General features: G+C 44.2%; 1 protein-coding gene across 4 annotated transcripts in view; it reads left to right on the top strand.

Moving 5' to 3' along the window:
• The first annotated feature begins 837 nt into the window (after window positions 1–837).
• TAOK3 (TAO kinase 3) overlaps window positions 838–18,237 on the top strand; it is a 121,321-nt gene continuing 103,921 nt past the window's right edge. For 2 of the 4 annotated variants that reach the window (XM_083589952.1, XM_083589950.1), the window contains exon 1: window positions 838–977. The gene's annotated coding sequence lies outside the window, so the exon portion shown is untranslated. Of the gene's footprint in view, window positions 978–16,351; window positions 16,480–18,237 lie in introns of those variants that run through there. The other 2 variants (XM_083589953.1, XM_083589951.1) reach the window with 2 other exon arrangements.

Raw genomic sequence — 18,237 nt, 5'->3', positions numbered from 1 at the left:
ACTACAAACTCCCTGTTGCTAGGTAAAGGTAAAGGGGCCCCTGACCATTAGCTCCAGTCGTGACCGACTCGGGGGTTGTGGCGCTCATCTTGCTTTATTGGCCGAGGGTGCCGGTGTACAGCTTCCAGGTCATGTGGCCAGCATGACTAAGCTGCTTCTGGCGAACCAGAGCAGCGCACGGAAATGCCATTTACCTTCCCGCCAGAGTGGTACCTACTTATCTACTTGCACTTTGACATGCTTTCGAACTGCTAGGTTGGCAGGAGCAGGGACCAAGCAACGGGAGCTCACCCCATTGCGGGAATTCGAACCGCTGACCTTCTGATCGGCAAGTCCTAGGCTCTGTGGTTTAACCCACAGCGCCACCCACATCCCTGTTGCTACTCAGCTTAAAAAAAAAAGGGTCACTGGATTCATTGAAAAAAATCTGGTAACCATAATCCTTGAGAGGAAACGTGGGATGGATATACAGTGTGTGTGTGTGTGTGTGTGTGTGTGTATATATGTGTGTGTATATATATATATATATGTATACACACACACACACACATATACACACACACACACACACAGTATATAATAAATAAATCCTAAACCAGTTCAATTCTTCCCAGCCCATCCTCGGCCTCCTCTCAAACGCAACCAACCGCTATTGCCCGGCCCACGGGAAAGAACTCTCCATTCCCCTCTACTGGAATGCGGAAGTCCGTTCCAGATCCTCATTGGCCCTCCGCCGGCCCTGCTCCTCCCCCTTCCCCGCCCCCACGAACAGGGTAGGCCGAACGAGCCGACGGCCGACGACGCGAGCCCGACGACTGCGAAGGCGACGAGGCCAGGCTCACCCCGAGGTCGGCCAGGCTGCGTAGCCGAGCGCCGAGGCGATCGAACGCGGTTGGCCGCGCCTGACGAGAGGAGCAGGAACCGCACCTCAGGCGGAGAAGCGGTGACGGCAGCGGCGGCAGCAGGAGCCGAGCGAGGTGGGTTGAAGCGCGCCGGTCGCCCCGTCCCTTTCTCCCCACCCGCTCAGGCTGGGGTTGGCTCAGCGGGGGTTGCCGGGGCCGGAGGGCGCCGAAGAACTTTTTCGCGTCCGGAGGAGTCGGGCTCTCTTGACCGGGGAGAGCTGCTTATTTCCCCTCAGGCGTCGGTGGCAGCGGGCGGGGAAGAAGCCTGAGGGGGCGAGGAAGAGAGTCGGGCGTGGAGAAGAAGCTGAGGGGGAGGAGAAGCGCTCCCCCCGAGGAATGGGGGAAGGGACCCCGCACCTCTTTCTCCCCCCCCCCCCCATTATCGGGGAGGAAAGTCTTCCGAGGGGGTGGAAGTGAAAGCAGCAGTAGCAGCGGAGAACCGGACTCTGAGGGGAGTTTAGAAAAGAAGCGCTTCGGGAGGGAAAGGAGGCAGCTGTGGAGAAACGACGTGGAGGGAGGGGGAAGCGACGGAGATGGGGGGGGAGAAGTGTCAGGTGGAAAAAGCGGGCGCAAAAAAGTCCTGTGGTCCCTCCCTGTCTGTTGCTGTCGTTGTTGTTGTTGTTATTATTATTATTCCTTTCTCCAATAAAGAGGGGTTGGAGAGCAGCTGGAGGGAAAGGATATATGGGGTGGGACTCCAGGATGAATTTTGCATAGGAGCCAACTGCTAGGGTCTGAGGTCACTTTCCACACACACACACCGCTAAAATATTTGAGCCCCCCCCCCCAACTTGATGGGCATTGCCATTCAAATGGTGTGCGTGTGCCATGTCCTGTGATCAATTATGCAGGGCAGGGATTACCCGCCTCCCCCCCCCCGCCAATATTCTATTCAGGTTGTCCCCCCTGGTGTGGGGTGTGTGGAGGGTGGGAGGGCGATGGTAGGGGGAAGAGGGCCAGAGGGAAGATGGCAAGTGAGAAGACGGGAAGGAAGTGGAGGCCGATAGCCAGAGACTTAAATGGGGGAAGTTATGCGTGAGGGGTGGGAGAATAAGGGGAACATTTGGTGGGGGAGTTGAGAAGGAGAAATGGGGAAGGGTATGTGCGGGGTGGGACCCTAGGACTTTGGGGAGGGGGGTTAACGGGGCAAATGATGTGAGGGCAGGGTGGGGTGCTAGGATGGCGAAGGCAGAGAGGCACAGGGGACATACTGGTGGGAGAATAAGTTGGGAAACTCAAAAGAGGGAGAGAGAAATGGCAGGGTGTATGTGGGGTGAGAACCCTGGACTTTGCTGGATTTATGAGCAATTGGAGGGGAAAGCAGGCTAGCTGGACGGAAACATTGGAGAGAGGAAGGCTGCAAAGGCAGGAGGGACAGACACACACTATTGGGAGTTAGGAGATGAGATCAAGAGGGAGAGTGCAAAAGGAACAAGTTGGAGGAAGGCAGAGAGAGACATGGGTTGGGGGTCAGTGCTTTTCTTTTAGAAAAAGAGGTGCCAGTACTCACCATGAAGTTACATTAAGTGCCACACTTTTAACCAGTGTTTTTCTTTTAGAAAAAAGGTGCTGGTGCTACATACCCTTGTACCCCCCCCCGAATAAAAACCACTGGTGCAGGTCATAAGTGGGGTGGGACACCAGGTGGTGGTGTGAGTAGTTAGAGGGAAGAAGGGAGCATATGTGAACACCATCAGCTGAAAAGGAAAGTGTCACTTGAGAGGGAGGGAGAAGAGAGGAGGAATTGTGTGACTGGGAGGGAGATAATGGTGGGGAAAACAAGTTTTGGGGTGAGAGAGTACTAAGAGAAGGAAAGAGTCTGGAGGAGAAACAACATCCTCCACATTATTGTTAAATTTGTTGCCTACCCTTCACCAACAGGTTACAGGGTGGGTTACAACTATTTACAATTCAAATAGTTAAAACGGAATATAGTCACAGGAATAGAGTGGGACCTGTAAACACACATCTCAGGTGTCAAATGCCAGCACAGAGAAGTGTGCCATCAGCCTTCATTGATAGTTGTACGGTATAGTGAAGAAACCAGATGCACCTCTGTGGGGAGGGAATTCCACAATTTTGCAGCTGTCATAGAGAAGGTCACTAAGGTCAGCTGTCCTTGGGAAGACTACTTGAAAGGTGGCTCAGAAATAATTTGAAATATAAGTATGATTTAAAAAATAATAATAATGAAAGGAATCTTCCCCCAATACAGTAGGGTGAGAAAATGTCGGATGATAGAGGAATCTGTTGGGAGGTTGAGAGGAGATGCAGGTTGGAAGAATATGGGGAGTAGCCTAAGGATAGGGAGGTAGATGTGAAGAATTCCCCACCGCAATGCAAAGAGGAGTCTGTCTGATTGAAGGGAGTACACTGATGAGGAAGGAAGTTGAAGAGAAGAGAGAAAGGGATGAAAAATGGATGGGTACGTATGTGAGGTGGAACTGCAGGTGGGATGAAAGGGTTAAAGAATTTGGAGGGGAGTGTGCCAGACAGAAGTCCTCCTTAATGCTGTAGGAACAGAGGTAATGTCAGGTGAAAGGGAAACCTGTAGGGGAATGAGGGCTGGCTCAGTGATAGAGCACATACTTCACATGCAGAAGGTTTCAGGTTCAAGCCCCAGCATCTCCAGGTTGGGCTGGGAAAGGGTCACTGCTCAAAGCCCTGGAGAGCTGCTGTCAGCCAGTGTGGACACTACTGAGCCAGGTGGACTGATGGCCAGACTCCATAAGGCAGCTTCCTATGTCCCTAGAGCAGAGTTTCCCAAACTTGTAGTCCACAAACAGCTGGAGACCCAACTCCCATCATCCCTAGATAGCAGGACCAGTGGTCAGGGATGATGGGAATTGTAATCCAAAAACAGCTGGAGACACAAGTTTGGGAAACCCTGCCCTGGGGTAGATGTGGGGACTCTCTTCCACTTTCTCCCTGGTAGCAGTGTCAGATGAGAAGGGCATGAGGTGGAAGAAGGAGTTGAGGAGAGGCAGAGGTAAGGAGACAAGTGCCAAGAAATCAAATGAAGGCCTTTTGAAGTGAGGGTATGGTGCAGAGGGGGGGGGGGAGTTTCCTATCGGTGCAGGTTATGGAAGCTACCGGGGGTGGGTATGCTTGGACCTTGCTTGAAGAAAAGCAAAAGAAGGGAGGAGGGCAACTTAGGAGAGTGAACAATATGTATGCCTTCCTTCAACAGTGAGCCAGCCAATTATGAGGGGTCCTCAGTGCAAAAGAGAAGGGTTGGTTAAGGGGGCAACCCCCAGTGCAAGAACGGGTGAAGAAACCAAGAGTGTTGAATAGCTTGAGAAGAGGGAGTGAAATGTGAGGAGTCCGGGATGGGTGGAGTAGTGTCAGATGTGAAGGGAGCCCAAAAATAGTTTGAGGGTAGATGTAGCTGTGGCAGCAACAATATGAGTGTGGCAACTCGGTGTGGGGTGCAGATGAGAGGAAATAATTGGGGGGGGGGGAAGTGTGAGGGAGCAGCCAAGCGGGAGTAACAGCTTGGAGAGAGGTGGAAAGCTGTACAAGAGTATGCAACAAGCCTGTTTAAGGTATGTTTGTGTTAGATGGCATCTTGGATCCTGTGAATCAGCTGTGAAAGGTTGCAGGAGCAAATGGATATGTAGTCAACATCAAAACGCCCACGTTACATAGCTAACTTGGAGTATAACATTAGGTAAAGATGTAAACTACTTATACTTGTGGGCGTGGAATGACACTGTGAAGTTTGGATAAGAAGGATGAAGGAGGGGCAGCAGTGACACTGTGTGTAGAGAGTTAGGGAGTGAAAGAAGTTGTGCTCAGTTGCAGGGAACTGGTGCTCTACGGGGAGAGAAGGTATTGGCAGTAAAGCAAAGGCTGGGATAGTGGTGGTCAGTGAGAGATGGGTATGTAGTTTGTTTTAAAAGCTTTGGCCGTGAGAGCAGTTTTCATGTCATAGCTTAACTTTAGCCTGGAGGTAAAAGTGGTAATGCAGCGAGTTTCCGATGGGTTGAAGGTAAATCCATTTATATTGCAGCTTTACTAAGTACCATGCTCATCTCTTTAAACGTAGACCTAGAAATGCTCTTGCAGAAGGAAAGTAGGGCTTGTTTATTTACATGCTACTCCCATCCCTTGTAGCCTGTATTCTATTACAAAGTACCTGTTCTGTGATGCATTAGAAGTATGACAAGTAATTCAAGCATCAGGACTTTAATCCTATGTATTTACTTTTCTATATTGGCTTCATTTCATAAGAAGGCAGATTATTCTAGAACTAACTCTGTGGTCATTTCCCTGTGTCTGTATTAGTGAGGCTCTATTTCAGCTGTGCACATTTTTGTTCAAATAATTCTGTGTATGGCTCTTCGGCCATCCTGCTTTGTTGCTTGCACTTCCTCCTTTTCTTAGTGCTGTGTACTTTGATCACTTAATCTTGGATATAACTATTTATTTCTTAGGTTCCCCCCTCCCTTTTGATCCTGGAATAGTTTGCTAGTGATCCATAGTCATTGGTTGTATAACAACTTGTGTTTAGTCTTCCATGATTTGCAGTGGAAGGAATGTGGTTGCATGTAGACGACAGCAAAACTGGGATTCCTGTAGATAACTTTTTTTTTTTTTGCTTTAACTGTCAAAACTATTTCTGTGACAAAGCCTTGATGAAATAGTATAGTGAGGATAAAAAAATGGCAGCTTGGGGGAGTTGCAATCTGACCTCCTGAGGCTTCCTATTTGGTCCTTGGCATAGCGTGTAAGAATCCCCCTTTCATTACTCACTTTGGCCACTTCTGCCACTGTTTACACAAGCAAATAACATTTTAAACTCCTCTTTCCTAATAGTAACAATCCCTGTGGCCTTATGTTTTTACCTTTGTTGAAAATTGCCCTGGACTCCTTCTAAAGGAAGGGCAATTAATAAATGCATGTTCCTTAGATGTCTACATACAATGTAGGCAAAATGCTTCTTAAGTCCAAGTGCCAGCTGTTCAGTAATCCATGGTTAACGGTATATCAGGAATGCAGAGATTGCTACCACATTTCTCCTTCTCTATCTTGCAAGTGGGAACAGCTAACCATGAGCTTGTGACTTGTTTTGCTAAAACAAACTATGATGGGAAAACCAAGAACAAACTTTAGCTTCACACTGTGGTTTGTTTGCAGCAAACCATAGCCCCCCCCCCATGTAAGAATTTAATGGCAAGCCAGGGTCATAGTTGGTCTCGCTAGAGGAGGACTACAGTGGGAACCATTTACACAGTCATCCACTAACTATGGCTTATTTTCACATGTGAATGCAGCCGGTGACAGAGTGTCTTTTGTACTTCAGCTGCTCGATCCTGTGCCAAAATCCAATGAAAAAGGAGTGAGTAGAGCAATTGGGCACTAAGAAATGAACTCTGCCAAAGTTTTGCTCTTGAATTGGGGAGGAAGATGTCAAAGAGCTCTCTGCTTGTGGCTTTGTGCAAGTGGAAGTGAGCAGTAGTTAGAGCCAGCGTTACAGTCCTTCAAGAACTTCTCAAAGTATAGCAATGGTTATGCTGACCCAACTTTCATTGGGCTTCACCTTAGCTTTTGGTTTGCCATATATTGCTGTTATAAATTGCAGGTGTTATTATTTTCCAAAATACCCATGCATTTTTACTTAGTCTTCTAATAAATTAGCTGCATGGGTGCTGCCCCCAAATAGCAGGGGAGTGGGTGTTTGATATTGGATTGTGTAGTGGCTGAACTTTCCTTCTATTTAAAAAGAAATTAGCTGATGGAATTGACAAGTTATCTAGACAAATGGGTGCAATTTGCCCAAACTAGACTGGGTTGCAGGATCTCGTAATGAGCTGCGAAAGGCAGAACAGTGACTGGGAAGAACTTTCCTATGTTTCCCCATTTATGAAATGACTGCCTACTTTGCAGCAACTCTTAAGTAGTGTAGCGTCTTTAAATGGGTAGTCTACTGATAATGCAGAAGCGCTGAGTTACAGTTATGTGTATGGTTGATTATGTCAAAGCTTGATTAGAAAACGTGCAGGTAGATGTACCCATGAAGTTACTCTTTGCATCACTTCGTTTCTTCATTGCAGCGGCACAGCCAGCATTTCATCTATAGATTTATAATCATTTGTTCTTAGCTAGCGTATGAGAAGCACAGAGACATTTCATCTGGCACAGTAGGGTACAGTTTTCCAGCATGCTCGCAACTGCAACAGCTTACAGTTTCTAACAAGTCCTAGATTACAAACACCAAGTATCCTGTTCCTTTAAAAAGAGCTAAAAGCTGGCTCATTGTGGTAGCTGAGAGTATGAACTACCAAGTCTCTTTCTTCTCAAATTATTCTCACCTTGCCCATGAGCTCGTCACTAGGTGGCCACAAGAAAACCCTGTCTTTCAGGCTCATCTCCCTCTATAGGAATGATAATACTGCCTGCTTTATCTGAGCAGTTCTTTCAAGACACCTGCCCTTTTTTTAGCACATATGTTCCTCCCTGTGCTCTTAGGTCATGACGGCCCAACTTTTCATACAAAGTGGGCCGCAAGGGTACTTTGACATGGAACCTGTTGGCTGCACACTGCTGTGTTGCACATCGGGGGGCAGGAGGAGCAAGGCCAAAATTTGACGCCCCCACCCTCAGCTCTTGTGCTGCCCTCCCAAAGCTGGCTAAACAAGGTGTCAGGCTTTAGGAAGGTGGCGTGAGGCTCTGGCAGGGTATGGGGCTGGGAGAGGGTGTCAAATGTTGCTGAGGGCTGCCAGAAAAAAGGGCTTCCCTCAGACTGCTCATTGGACCACCCTGTCTTATGTCATTGAATGAAGCCTTGCTTTTTGTTACTAAGGTAGGATCTCAGAGGATGTCACAGCAAGGGATTCTCATTTGTTGACCCTGAGATGCACCTTCCACTTGCAGGCATCCCATTGCTAACCAGTTTCCTTTTCTCCCAGGAATTTGTGGTTATAACTGGATTAATTTTATGCTGCTGTTCTGATGTTTTGAGTGTGTGCGGACTAATGTTCAGTGTTTTTAGGTACTTTCTAATCATTGTGTTTACTTTAATTTTCTTTCGGTAGGCTTGAAGTGCTTCTTAGTTTGAAAGATGGCACGTGTCTTATAAATCCTGAAATGTACTATATAAATGCTAGATTTTTAATTTAAACAATGTTTATTGTGTTGGCAGAATTCAGTAACTTCTCTCCAAATCTAGGCATATCTGAATAGCTCCTAAAGATCCTGAATTGTCCATGTGTCATTTAAGTGCACCAAGACCCTATTGTATGTTTCAGTACTGAAAACTGTGGCTACCATTGCATTGAAATCTGAAGGGTATTGGTTAGTGTTGGAACACTGGAGCTGAATTAACTTTAATGCCTTCTTTCTTGAGAGGCCTCTTTTTGTGTGTGTGAAGGAAGTTGTCTATAATGGGGAAAGAAGAGTGATAGAAGCTATGCACAGGTTTACATGAATGACATAAAAATCCTTAAAATTCTTATGTGTATAGACCACTTCCTGTGTGTGGCTACAGAACAGTATTTGGGTAGCATGAAGGTGGTTTCTTTAGTTTTTCCCTTTTCAGTTATGTAAGTGATAAGGACTGTGCTTCAGTTCAGGAAATGTAAAAGGTTTCTTCCTTCTTCTTTTTTTAAAGAAGGAAGCATCTGTGAGCTGATGGTCATGATGGCTTTTAGTTGCTTCTGTATCTGAACTTGTGTAACTGGTAGTGACTTGTGATGGGAGAGTAGAAGAGGAAGGGAAATGGAAGTCATGTGACTGGCAAATAGCTGTTGGCTGCTTGAGAACCTATGGAGGGAGGTTGGTGAAGAGCTGGTTGAGTCAGGCCCATAGCCGGAACTGTTTTGATTGGAAGCAATTTTTGCCCTAATTTACCAGAAAGGATAAACTTACATGCACATTAGTAGTCCAATATGTGTTATTTAAATTTGAATAAAATATTAACTTTTAGAAAATGCAAATTGCAAAAATGCCCAATGCTTTCAGAACACTGGAGGGTAAGAACAGTTGTAATTCTTACTGTGAGCAATTTGGTAGACTACGTACTACATGTGTCTCCTCGTGTACTTTCCTTTTAACCATTGTACTCCTAATTGCTGTTTTTAAAAAGAGAGGAAGATGTAATATTCCCAAGCTTAGAGTCAGGCCTCCACCTCATCTCCTGATTCCCTACCATGCGGCTACTTCTTTGAGTTTGGGGGTTGTATACTGTCAATTCTACAGTTGGAGCAATAGTTTCAAGAGGGTTGCATAAATATTCAACAGTATTACAGAATCTTGTCATAAGTGTCTCATCTTATTGCAGAAACCTCTTGTCATATAAGTGTCTCATCTTAGTTTTAGGATTAAAATATGATTATGAAAGGCTATTCTCTACCACCTCCTTATTGCCCATCTTTTGAGGGAAGACTCTGTGCACACTTGTGGTGCAGGGAGAGAGGAAATAATCTTCATGCGCAATATACTGACGACACCAGATTCTTTTGCTTGCTTGATGGTATGATCAGGGTGATCAGCCATGATTGTTGGAAGCCAGCCATTGTGGGTCAACAGTCATAGACTTTTAAAATGCCTTTTTTTGGTGGTCTCTGTCCAAGAGGCTGGTTGCATATGACTGAAATCTAAGTAGGGATGAGTTTAAAAAACAGCCTTCTAAGCTCATGATTAAAAAGATCAAACCAGAGCCCTCATACTCTTTACCATTCACAGTGATTGATGTTGTGCATTTCTATTCACCAGGTCAGGTGATATTCCCTGAGACGTAATAGAATCGTAGAATTGTAGAGTTGGAAGGGATCACAAGGGTCATCTAGTCCAACCCCCTGCAATACAGGATTCTTTTGCCCAATGTGGAACTTGAACCCACAACCTTAAGATTAAGAGTCTTGTGCTCTACCAGCTGAGCTATCCAGTTCCTCTCTGTGTATGCAGAAGTGGGTCATTGGGAAGGTGGGTGGAGCATGGCTATGTTTTGCTCCTGCTTACTCCACCCCTGGCTGACCCAAAACTTGTCGTCTTCTGCTTAGTAGCTCCTGGCTCAGTTTCTTCTTAAACAAAGTGGAGTTATTCCTCCTTACCAAAAAGCTGTTCATCATTGCCATTCTAAAATGACATAGATGTACATGAAGCACCCCCACATCTATATTTGGAGAGGTTGGCTGGGCAGAGGCTTGCTGCAGCTCATGGCTTCAAGTTAGACAGGAGGTGAGGGAATCTGGTCAGTAGTAAGTCACTCGCAAAGGCTTGTCAGTGCCAAGTGGGGGTGTGGGGCAAGGGCAAGGCTAAAGTTCCTAGTTTATTCCAGAGAACCCAGCAGCTGAGTCCCCCTGTAGATCAGCCCATGGAACAAGCCTCACCCAGAAGCTTTTATAGGGTCAGGAATGATTGTTTGACCTGCTCTTGCCTTATTACCCCAAAGAGGCTCAAGTTCAGACACAGTAGTGGCAAAATGCTTGTTAATGTTCATCATTCTTATGCTCCATGCCTGAGCATATTTAAGTGCTTACACATAAGGATTAGATCTGTTTTTAAGATGTTTTGTTGCTCTCTTGTAACCAAAGTGAAAATCTTCTTTATTATTGAAATTGCTTCTTAGCAGAAGGATGACTGTGGTACTAAAACATTTAGTAAAGGGTTTGTGACAGGGTGGGAGCTCTACCACTGACTCTTGGGATTGGGCTGCCTTCCTGGTTTGCACAGGGGTGCAGTGTTCATGCGCTTGTCTCTCTAGCAGGGTGAGCTCACACTGTGTGTATGAAGAATTCATTACTCAACTTGTAGTGGTAGGGAAATGTCAGATTTAATGTAGAAGGGCTTACAAAACACTTTTGGCAGAGCCATAATGGAATGCTTTCAAAGTGGAAAAAGGCAACCTTAGTACAAATTCCCTTTTAACCTGTTAGTTTTAAGATACGCTCTCTAGCTTAAAGAATCCAGAAAATATTAAAAAACCTGCAGCTGTATATTGTGCCCTTTAGAGTGTGTTCATACCACCCAGTTTTCTTTCCAGGAAGAAGTGGCCATGCTTTCTTTTCATCCCTTCTCGTCTCATAACATTCTGCTATTGGTTTTTGTGGGTGGACATTTTGCACCACTAAAGGAAAAAAATATACCTTTAACTACTGCTGGAAAACACATTGTTTATTGCAGATTGCGCTTTAGGGCTGATTCCAATGCTGTGTGTTTTGAAGTGAATCTTTAGATGCAGTAGCTGGTCTTAGTACTTCAAGGTATCTTCCATAGAAAGGTAACTTCAGCCACACCCACAAAGAGCAGCAGGTGAGTTATTTGTGAGCAAGTGGCCCAGCCTGGTGTGTGAAGCAGAAAACTGGGTTGTCAACTCCCGACTAATTATGAATAAATAAAGTTATGAATAAATAAAAACCCAGTGCATTAAAAGGAACTCATCACAGCAATCTGCATGAAAAGCTGCTGCAGATCTTTTAACTGGGAAGGGCTTTGGTTCAAGTACCAGCCTGGGGTCTGGATATGGCTCTTCAATAGATTTCTCAGCATCCTTCCTAAGCTTTAATTCCCATGAATCTTTAGGGAAGTCTATAGCAGTTCAACTAGTAAGTTCAGGGCCCCCTTTAATTTAGGGGGGAAAGTGAGGAAGATGGCCATGGTAGGGGTGTGTAAAATTATTCATGGTATGGCAAAAGTGGAAAGGGAGAAGTCGTCCCTTTCATTATACCCTCCCTTCAAAGAGTATATGCTCTGCATATTTCTCCTCCAGCACAAGATGGTTGTAAGTTGCTTTGGACAAGATAAAGCGACTAACAACATTAATGGATGATGATGATAACAACAACAGCAACAATACCTACACTGCAACACTTCGAGATAAGTCAGGCTAGGAAAGAGCAACTGGCCCAAGGTCATGACTGGAGATTTAAACCTAGGTTTCTGCAATTTTAAACATGTAACCACTAAGGTAAAAGGTAAAGATAAAGGACCCCTGGACAGTTAAGTCCAGTCAAGTGTGACTATGGGGTGCAGTGCTCATCTCACTTTTCAGGCCAAGGTAGCCAGCGTTTGTCCACAGACAACTTTCCAGGTCTTGTGGCCAGCACGACTAAACAGCTTCTGGCGCAATGGGACACTGTGACGAGTGCCACAGTGCACTGGAACATCGTGGAACCACTAGGCCGCACTGATCTATTTTCCTTATGTGTTTAACCTTAAGGGTTCACATACCTGCTTTCTAGTGTTGCCACGGTCTCGCAGAGCTGCAAACACCATGCTGTCATGCCGAAGTGCTGGACTCGGACTGAGGGGACCCGGGTTCAAATCTCCACTCAACCATGTCACATACTGTGTGACCTTGGGACAAATACTGTCTCTCAGCCTAGCCTACCTTGTAGGACTATGAGTATAAAGTGGAGTGGGCAGAACCAAGTACACTGCCTTGAGATGATTGGAGAAATTGTATTTATATATATATATATATATATATATATATATATATATATATATATATAAAATTCTATCTGTCTCTATGGTGGTTTTATGTGGGGGTGTTGCTGTTAGTTTTGCAGTGTTTCAAGATAGAGTCATAGTAGTGTAGTCAGTGCTGAATCATCCTGACGTGATGCACTCTTTGTACATAATACAATAAATATATACTGGGGGTGGGTGGGGGTTATTGATGTTGTTTGTTACTATGTTATATTCTTTGTGGTTTTGTATTGTAAACTGCCCTGTGATCCTCAGATGAAGGGCAGTATAGAAATTTAATAAATACAGAAATGTAGGCCAGTGAGTGTGGTTCTGTTGCAAAAGAAAATCAACGTGGAGTCGTGTTTTGATTTTATATCGTAGGAAAATATATTTCATGTATGACATCCAGAGAACTGTGGTTATGGGCCAGCCTAGAAGCACCATTAACAAACTATATATAAAAAGAAATTTTCTTGTATTCTTAAATGAGTTTAAGTAGAAAGCTTTAATAGACTATTTGCTGCCGTTTATCAGACAGAGAGCAGCAAAACTGGCACGAAGCAGCCTGAGAAGATTTTTCCATTTATTTGTACTTCTGACATGTTTAATCTGCTTATGTGGAGATGAACGATGGCTCTCATTTGGCAAAGGTGTGATTGCAATGTACTGAAAGTTAGTTTTGAATTTTATGCTGTTCCTAAAACACCGCTTCATGGCTCACTGGTACAGGACATGTTTTGTATGCATCAAACCACTTCCAATTAAAATTACCTTGGGTAATTTTAGGGTGGGGAAACATCTCTTAGGCCAGAGATGAAGAATTTGTGGCTCTCCCCAAGTTGTTGGACTGTAATACTCATCAGCCCCAGCAGGCATGGTCAGTGTTCAGAAATGATGGGAATTGTAGTCCAGCAGCTTCTGAAGGACCTCAGGTTCCCATCCCTGTCTAAATCTTGGAAAACAGCTTCCAATCAGAGGAACATGGTACTAGGCTGGACTGATCTGAGTCAAGTTTTTGATTGGTGCATGAACAATCTGATGTGCAGGTTCCTTGATCCCCAAAAGCAAGTAGTTGATTCCCCTGTATTCTTGGCTAAAATTTATTTCCCAACTGTTCTGAATGGATTGTTTATTTATCAGGCAATTTGAGGTGGTTTACTTAGGTAGTGGGTTTTTTGGTGGGAAGCAGAGTGGGGGATGCACGGAACTGCCCTGAAATGCTGCACAATCACATATACTGGGAAGTTTTTACCTCCTTTTCCTCCTCCTTTGGCGATCACTTATAGCCGAGTAAGATTGTCTTCCATGAAAACGGTCTTAACAGTGAATCCGTTAGTGATTGTGGAGGCCAATTCTGTATCCACAGTTCCTTCCACAATGGGGACATAGGTTTCCAGGTAGGCGTTGATTACGGTGAGGGTTTACCAAACGTGCCTTCCTCTTAGCTAATTTCTTCTTTTCACCCTGAGTTTGTGCTTCTTCAAAGTCCATGACACCTTTGGAAAATGCTATTCTCTAATTGGAGCACTCGCAGGCCAGTGTTTCCCAGTTATCAGTGCCAATACTACATTTTTAAAGATTTGCCTTGTGAGCATCTTTAAACCTCTTTTCTGGTCCACTGATATTTCGCTTTCCATTCTTAAGTTGGGAATAGAGTAGTTGCTTTCAAACTGACCCATAATGCGGCACAATCGCATCTACCGCATCTACTGCATCTTACCTACAGCTGCATTGAAATGAATAGGAGCTGCAGGAGAACTCTGAATGTTTGTTTCAAAGGCCATTCAATAAAACACTGAAAGCATTCTTCTTTGTTCTCGTAAGCTTAGATATTAGGTCAACTTGGTCACAGCATTAATTACCCTTTTGCAGATAAGTACACAAAATACTGCACACTTTTTTTGCTAGCTAGCTAGCTTACATTTGTGTATTAAGACGAGGCAGGATGGTTTAGAAAAAAGCTTTAGGCTGCAGTTTTATTCAGTGTTGCTTACCGTACTTGTTTCTAGAATTCTGGATTTTATTATTCTTTGAAGTTTTAGTTATTTGATTATTTGAATAATTGTCATGATACATTTTTAACCGAGTTGGTGATTTATGATTCTGTAATAATTTTTTATGAAACACATGATGGGACATACTTTGTTTTCAAGCCTTGCTTCCAGGACAGGTTGACTAATGACTGTTTCAAGTGTATTCATTTGTAAAGTGGTTTCTTTCTGTACACAGACTTTGGTAAATGTGCAGAGGAGTGACATTTTTATCTTTAAGCCTCTGGAACTAGTGCCCTCCAGATGTTGTAGACCACAACTTCCCATCAGCCCCAGCCTGCACGATCAATAGTGGTGGGAGGTTTAGTCCAACAACGTCTAGAAGGCACCAGGTTAGGGAAGGCAGATGTAGATTGTATAATCTAAGAGCTGAAAATATATACAGTACTTCCTAAAAGGTACAAATTCTGCTTCTCGCATACTAGGGATTGATGTGGATGGTCTAAAAAATATTACAAAAACATAAGCCTTCAAACATGCGAAATATGGATTGCAAAGATGCTGCAAACTCCAATAGCATAAGGGCCTCCTCAGTCCTTTATGAATCCCCCTTTCTCTAGTCTCTAAGCACTTCCAGCCAATTGTTCCCACCTCTGCAGATGGTTTCTTTGCCAGGGCTTGTCTAAATGGCAATAAAGACTGAACCTTGGCCTTGTGTCCATGAAGTATATTTCAAAAGTGCTCCTTTCTCAACATTCACACAGGCATACCCATTACCTTCTTCACTACTCTTATACCTAGTTGGTTTCTTGTTCCCAGTTCTTCAGAGCTGCATGAGCAAATCTGAGCTATAAAAATAATTTTATATGCCCCTGCCTACCAAAATAAGCTTCCCAGGTAGCACACTCACACTACTAGGAAACTTCCTGCTATGAGATTCCCCATCATACTTTTTGACCCCATTGTTGTGTTGGTGAAAGGCACTCTCACTTGTAGTAGCCAGAGAGCTCATTTTATCAGATACACCCCCCCCCCAGTTATTTTGCATATATGTTGACAAAGATTGGTGCGCTGGCAGGAGATGGGTCACATCTACTCCATACATTTAACACACATGGCTTTCCCCGAAGAATCCTGAGTACTGTAGTTTGTTAAGTGTTCTGGAAATGGTAGGTTTGTGAGGGGTAAACCACAGCTTCCAGGATTCTTTGGGGGAATCCATGTGGTTCAAATGTATCATGTGGATGTGACCTTCATGCAAAAAGAAAAGCATCAGGCTGTTCTGATGCCTTAGCATCTCAAAGGCAACAGCCTCCCAATGCTGTGGATGTGTCATTCAGAGTGATTCACATTTGTTTGGGGGTGCTGTTGCCCATTTATTCTCTCCCTTGCAGATTTCCTCTGGGGTCTCCCCAGTATAGTGATTAAAGTGTTGTGTGTTGAAACAGGACTGAGTTTGAATCCTTGCTCAGCCATGGTGATGACTGAAAGGTGCAAAGAGGGAAGCTGACATCTAGGCAGTCCTAGAATTGTAGGGTTGAAAGAGACCCAAAGGATCATTGAGTCCAACCCCTTCAATGCAGGAATCCTGCCCACAGGCATCCATGGGTGGACTCAAACCACCAACCTTCTGGTTAACTTAGAAGTCCATAATCTAATCTGGTCATTTCTTTTACATCAAAGAGTCCGATAAATGAAATCTAAAGATCAATTTGGGCATAGGTTTACTCTTTCAAAAGTTCCACAGCTTATTCTCATTTTACAAGAGAGGTTATCACATAGGGCAAACATGCCACAAAGGCCTAAGTTTGGCTTTTTAATGTTGCGTTTTAGGAGGAAGCATACTTGGGGGAAATGAAGTGTTTCTGCCCAGCTACATACAGTGGGAATTGCAGCCGGCTGGTTATTTTTAGCATCTGGAGTTATCTCATTGCAAGCATGAGTCTTTGTGGTTGCAGATGCTTGGAGTGCATGGGGGTGGCTGGTTTTTTCCCTCCCCCTTGCTGGTTCTCTTTGTGCCACTCAGATCTTGTAAAGCAGAGCGATTACTTAGAGATGGCTGGGCAGGAGTGAGGGCTTTACATTCTTCTGCAGAATGAGAATGATGTGGACTTCTGTGTTACTTTACAATTTTGGGGGGGTTGTTCAATGAATTCTCCCTCTGAGAACAGGTAAGTCTCTTGTGCAGTGACTGAGATATTGCTTATGATGTGTATCTTTGCTGTAGGGTAAATAAATGTGATGCAAGTATAGCTACTGTTACTTCCTGCATAGGAACGACTCAGTTTCTGCAGCCACCCCCTATTTTGTCTTCCAGTTTTGACACATACCTGCTGTGTTTTATAGCAAGGAAATACAAAATTAGGCCGCTTTCTTTTGGAGCTTATCATGTATCATGGAATCTGGATTTTAGTGGTGCTCAGGTTTGTTTTCTTAAAAAAAAATAGCCAAGTTTCTAGCCCCCATGATTTTTAGAAGACATGCTTTGAAAGCATTTGGGCTGTTCAAAGGTTATAATTTTCAAGGAGGCAGCACTGCTGCCTGCCTCTTCTCTCATAAATCTTGTATTTGCAGCTTCTTATTTTAGGACAAATCTTGCTAACAAACTAAATTTGTCCAGTTGTTCCAATTTCTTGCAAACCCCATTTTTCATACCTTGTATTCATTCTTTTCTGGACTTAATACAAGTGCAAATACTTGAGTTGTGTTGCTCCACTATTTGGGTGTTATATCTCTGGACAGAGTAATACATCTTTAAAGATAAGATGCTGCAGTCAAACAGTGGGAGAGGGCTTGTGGACTTCCTGGAGGTATCTGGCTGGTCACCGTTGGCAACAGGATGCCAGACTATATTGGCCCTCGATCAGCAGAGCTGTTGCATTCTCATGCGTGTTTAGTTGCAATTTGTGAACAAAATTGTGTTCCAAACATCCCTCCCAGTTGCTAAAGCTCTGTGTGGCTTTAGTGTGCCACACATAGGAGAGAAGGTACTGCTTCATTCATTTCTGCAAGATGTGTATCCAGAGCTTCCTGTTCCCATGCTCACAGGGCATGCTCTGTATGTGCGGAATCCATGCACTCTCATACTGTGTCATTTTCTTTTTACTGGTCCAGAGAATCTCTGCTCTCTCTTTCTGGGAGTTGAAACACTTCAGTTTTGCAAAATGAATCTTGGAAAGTTTCTGTAGTCTTCAAAAAATTGCAGTATAATCACTTTCTCCTTCTAGATATTAACAATACAGCAAACATAACTTTTATAAATAAGTTTGCTAGTGTTTAGTAACAATTTGTATAACCATAGTGTTCAGGCAAATTTTGGGAGGACATTGCTCTTGACTGCTAGCAAAGCAGTTCTAAGCCAGTACACATTGACTTTTTCCTAGAAGTATCCCAAAATGGGTCTGGATAAGCTAAATAGCTAAATGGCAGCAAGGTTTGAGTTCGTGATTCTAATGTTCAGAATGGGGCAACATTTGAACAGGGCCAAAGTGTGTGAGAGAGTGAATATACCGTATTTTTCGCTCTGTAAGACGCACCAGACCACAAGACGCACCTAGTTTTTGGAGGAGGAAAACAAGAAAAAAAATATTCTGAATATCAGAAGCCAGAACAGCAAGAGGGATCGCTGCACAGTGAAAGCTGCGCAGCCTGCATTTGCTCCATAAGACGCACACACATTTCCCCTTACTTTTTAGGAGGGGAAAAGTGAGTCTTATAGAGCAAAAAATACGGTACCTTCAGAGATCCTGCAAAGCCAGTCATATGGATCCGAGATAGAATTGTTATATGGGACTCTTTAGGAAAACCATTATGCTATAGTAAACAGAGCATGTCTTATGGTGGTGATTTACTTGCTTTGAAGCAAAACTTCCACTGTAGAGAACTGGTAGTTTTCCTCCTTTTCCTGTTACCAGGGATCTCAAAATCCC

This window comes from Podarcis filfolensis, assembly GCF_964270895.1.
Source record: "Podarcis filfolensis genome assembly, chromosome: 16".
NCBI classification, from domain to species: Eukaryota; Metazoa; Chordata; class Lepidosauria; order Squamata; family Lacertidae; genus Podarcis; species Podarcis filfolensis.
This window is presented reverse-complemented; position numbering and strand designations above follow the sequence as displayed.